Raw genomic sequence first — 5,475 nt, 5'->3', positions numbered from 1 at the left:
GGGCGGCCGCGGCGAGAGACGCCCGTGACGAGCGGAGGCGAAGATCTTATCGGCAGGAGGAAGTAGCGAGCCCCGGGGCCGCTCTTCTCTGAAGCCGCGCGCTTTACCAGGTAGCGAGGCGCGCCCCGCTGCGCGCAGCTGCTCCCTCGTCCGCCCGCGCCGAGATGCTTTCCCTTTTGGGGGGGTCAATCCCACCGGCGGGGCGTGTTTCTTTTTCGTTAAAAGTGATCCTTTTGCAGCTCCATTTGTTTTAAACACGCTTGTTTCAGGCCAGCACGCGGTGGTCGTACTGACAAGATCCCAAACGCTTCAAGGAGACAAACAAACAAAAAAAAAGGAATCAACGCTGGTGACAGAGCCTTTTATTAGACCAACCAGATATTTGCAACAACAACAACAAAAGGCTTTATTTGCAAGCTTGCGGGCACAGGCACCCTTCGTCGGTCATAGGGGATGGCAAAGATTGTAAAAGTTCTCCCAGGTAGGAATGAAAATTCATATTACAAGGCAAAAAAGAAAACAGTAATCCCCCCACCCCCCTACTCCAAAAAAAATAATTAAAACATTCTGAGGAATAAGGGTTTTTTCTGGGAAGAAAAGTTTCTCTCTGCCACAGCTGGACTATCCAGACCCTCTGTTACTTGGGAAACTGACTTCAGTACAGCCCTGCTGCGGGTATTCCCTGCACCTCGCTTCCATCACTGGTGACACGGGAATAAAAGCTCCTGAGCAGAGGCTTTGAGATCTGTGGGTGGTGAGCCCCTCTCTGTTTACTAAGAATTGGTCCTACCTATACCTATAGAGAGAGGCTCATTTGGTGTATTTGCCAAGTGGGACGGTTGTCTTCCACCAGCTCAACTCCTGGGAGCCGACCGCCTTTTAAATCTCTCGTCTTTTTTGTAATCTGTAGTGAAGCCTTGTGTGACATTTGCCACCACCTTGCTCTCCTTCTCACTCCTCTTTTTTCTTTACAATAAAGCACGTTCATGCTGCCCGCAGGAAAGTGAAACGCAAAGTAAAAAAGCAACCTTTTTTAAGAAAGGGAATGTGGAAGAAAATGCCACATGCCTGCCAGGAAATCAATGAATATCGTGGTCTTATAGAGTTGAAGTAGATGCGTCCCCTAACCCCTAGGGTAGGGGTTTTCAACCTTTTTCAAGGAGTCTACCGCTTCTGGGTATACCTCTGGCAGAGTCGGGGGCGTGTGGCGGCAGCTGGATGCAGAGCAGCGGGGCTTGCATGCGGTAGTGGTGCCAGTTGGTGGATGGCCAGGTGCAAGTTCCCTCCCTCTCCCACATCCAGCTGGCCAGGCGGCCTGCAGAGGGGAGGCACTGCTCTCGCCCCACCCCCGGCCCTGCTTCTGGGAGGCGGTGGTGTGGGGTAGTGGGTGGCAGCGCTCTGTCCCCATCTGCCCACACATCCCCTAGTCCCTTTCCAAGTACCCCTGGGGGTACATGTACTCCTGGTTGACAACCCCTACCCTAGGATACAGTCTTTTTTCTCCTGTTTTCTCTCCCAGCCAGTCTCCCAATGCCTGGACATGTGCTATAAGCATTTAGCTATTACCTACATGGTGGATAGGGACCACTTCCTTACTTCTCATGTCCTCTGGCCATATGTAAAAGTGTTCTTTTTCAAAACCAGATGTAGGCTCCTACCTTTGAAAAGGATTCTGGAGCTCTACTGGACAGAGTCACCTGCCTACAGTCCTGAGCCGTGGACATTCCAGAAAGAAGCCATACCTCTGTGCTCAGTGTTTCCTATGAGCTAGCTCTAGATAGCTCCCTGCACAGCATTCAGGTTTCTTAGACCCCACGTGCCTAACTCAGATTCCAGATTTGCCTCTGGGGACAGGCACCTAAATGGTATTATCCTTTATTGGATCTAGAGCTAAATCACACTAGTTTCCTGCAGCCTACCCAAGAAGTCAGACACATGCTCCTCTCCTGTTAGGAGGGCTGGATGAGCTGAGGAACTGTGTAATGCAATGATTTAGAATCATTTCTCTAATTGAAAAAACCCTGCTTTTAGGTTCATGTTTTTTATGGGACAGAGTAAAACGGGAGACTGATTAGTTTTCATTGACACTTTATCTTAGATACATGGGTCTAAAAATCCTTGGATTAAGAAAAGTGACAATCCCTCTAATCCCCAACAGGGAATGATCAGATAGAAAACCGGTATGTACAGAATTTGCTTTTTTCACTATTTAAGGCACTTAACAGATATGCACAGCTTTACAGCACTTCAAAACCACTGTTAAATGAGGTATTACATTTGAACTGCTGTTTTTTACAAAACTGTAATAACCTACAGTGCTTTAAATAACTTCTGTATGCTGGTCAGTGGAGAAGCGCCAGGCGGCTATGGAGTGCCTAGGCTGGAAAGCGCAGGAAGGTTCATAAGTCATCCCCACCCCCACCCCACCAAACACTGTACTTCTGTCATGTGTAAGAGTGCTGTAACTTTGTAGTGCTATAAAAAGTGCTCTAAATTACAGTGCTGTAAACAGTGCACGGAGCACTTCTGTACACACTGTAGGAACCCAAACTTACTGCATTTCCATTACTTACTCATGTAGAGACCAATTTGATCCTGGGTTCCTTACTTTGAGAGATTTATGATCTAAACGGGGGTGTTGAAGGTGGAACAGATCCGTTCAGCCCACTAGTAGTCCAGGCTATGGGAAGATGTGGGTGGCTATGAACGCAGCCCCACACCACCATATGCATCTGGAAATGTGCTGCTGTGCAGGCCCAAACCTGCGTTGCCGCCCAAACGCAGCTCTGCATTGCTGCTTGGATGTGGCCCCACCACAGCCTTGGAGTTGGTCACACTGCCTCCCTCTCCTTCCTCCAAAAATCCTTTATTCTTTACCACAGTCAGAGGGTTTTAGCACAAAACAGCATCCCTTTACAGAGTTGCTTTGCCTTTACAGGACCTAATGTTAAAGTGAAATGGCTTGTTACGGCACCTTTAATTACCAAATAAAACTTCATTTTCTTAACTTCTATGAAAATATTGTTAGATTCAGTAGAGATTTGTGTCTCAAATTCAGCCCAGTGTAGTCACAGTCTAGAGATAAGAAAGGTGCCATACAGTAAATCATTGTTTACAACTGGACAAAAGACTACTGATAAGGACTGGCCTACTTCATATCTGTATTCAGTTTCAGCTGAAAGGACAAACATTAGTCATACTAGCAAAACTATATGCCTGAAAACACAAGGCATGTACAATTTCCTATGCTTTATTAGGGACTCTCTAGCTGTAAGTGTTGCTAGAACATTCTTGATTGGGTGCTGTTCTCCTTTCTCAATTTCCCTTTCCTCCTTCTCCCTTCCCTTTGCTAAATGCTGCATGAACCTGAAGTGGCTTGAAAAACTAAGCAATCCTTTCTGAAGCCCTATCTATAAAGCCATAAGAATTACAAACCTTAATTACAAACCTTTGCTATTCCACATGAAGTATATGTGATTATACTGTCAAAAGGAACTCAGTCATCACAATACTATGCTACCTATGGTTGGGAATCCATCAGCTTTCATAAACCAGGCATGACTGACCTTGAACTGTAAGGTTTAGATTTTTTTCAAGGGATTTCTGTGCCTACAATAAGGATTGTTTGTTGAAGATAAGCAATAACGGACAGATTTTCAAAAAGACCAGAGCATCTTTTTTTTCTCAGACCTTGTAATAACTGCCCCAACGAGGGGGTCCTTGGAGGTGTTCACTTTCATAAATCTGATTTTCTGTTTGCAGAAGCCTGACATTAAGTGCTGCTGCAATGGCATTAATGACTCAATAAGAGATATTATTCCATATCACTAGTGAGCCAGTTCCCAGCATATGTGAAGGCCTGTGTGGTTCACAAGATAACATACACCCAAAAATAAAAATCAAATGTCCTGACCAGATGTGACCATTAAGAGAGCTTGTGACATTTTCTGTAAAAATTAGGCTATTAACTCCATGACCTGGCCAAACTCTACTCTGGCTTGTTGTTTGTCTTCCAGTTTCACAATTGTTCCTGAGCAGTTTACAAACTAGCATACACAATAATATACAAAAATCTTTGGTGACAAGAATATAATCCATCTTTGTGGTCAGATACAACACAGTGATATGCGGATTACATATCACTGTGATATGCAGATTTACAAACCAGTGATATGCAGATTTACAAAAAAACCCCCATGACTTCTCTTTCCTTGGCATTCTCACTCATTGGAGCTAAAGAATCCTACAGGATACGATAGCCAAGATGTACACATGTTGAGTGAAATCCACCCCCACTACACTGTTCCCCTACCCTACAAGTGCTGCAGATATTATCCCCTGTATCTGGCCATGTCAGAGAGGTTGAACCAGCAGAGAGGGGAAAATAATAGTACAGCAACCTGCTTTCTACAGGATTTCTCTCTTCTCCTACCTTCACCATCTGTAGAAAGGCTGCTGCTGCCACTGCTGTATAGGAGTCAGGAATGGAACTTCCTGGCCTTGAGCCACTATGGTCTGTACTAGTGCCCACATATGGGGCCCTGATCCTGGAGTCAGGAGATTATTTATTTATTTATTTATTGAAACCTCAAGTTCCATTAAAAAGTAAGTTTCTTGTTCTTGTGGTTATGGCAGGAAAAGCCCCAAAATGCAAAACACTCATACTGACAAGGCTCGGAGCCCTGCAGACCAATAAAGCAATGTATTTTTTTTAAAATAATGATTTTTCAGTTAGTCATATGGGGTGCCTGACTCACACTGTTGGAGTGTTTGGGGTTGCTGACATTGTGCCTGTGAGGTCCCAGTTGCTGTTTGGAGGGAAAGTTCTGGAAATGTTCTGCTACCTCCTGCATTTGTGAGCTGCATGGAAACCATGAGCTGCATATAAGGGGTCACCTGCAGTACAACATTACAGAGTTTATTGCCCCTAAAAAACTTAGACACTATGCTTCATATTCTTGATTTCACCTTATTTATGTGTATAGACAGATAGATATGTATATGAAAGCACATGTGTATATCTATCTAGATATATCTATATATAGAGAGAGAGAGATCTATATAGATATAAATATATCTATATAGATATAGATCTCTACATATATATAATTCTAACCTTTAATTTGAATCTATCTATATAGATATATCTATCTATAGAGATATAGATAGATATATCTATATAAATAGATGTATTCAAATCCTATATATATATAGAGAGAGAGAGCAAGAGAGATCTCTATCTATATAGAGAGATCTCTCTCTATATATACAGCAGCATCAAGGACAATAAAAAGTCCTCTTACAGATATGTGGGGAGCCGGAGGAAAAGCAAAGGCAACATTGGACCCCTGCTGAATCAGATGGGACAACTGACAACTGACGCCCAGGAAAAAGCCAACCTATTAAATGGGTACTTTGCATCGGTCTTTCATCAGTCCCATGGGATGCCCATGCCCGCTACAGGACAGGGAGGTC

The sequence above is a fragment of the Crocodylus porosus genome, unplaced genomic scaffold (assembly GCF_001723895.1).
Source record: "Crocodylus porosus isolate Cpor-Errol unplaced genomic scaffold, CroPor_comp1, whole genome shotgun sequence".
Classification (NCBI taxonomy): Eukaryota; Metazoa; Chordata; order Crocodylia; family Crocodylidae; genus Crocodylus; species Crocodylus porosus.
Note: the sequence above shows the minus strand (reverse complement) of the source record.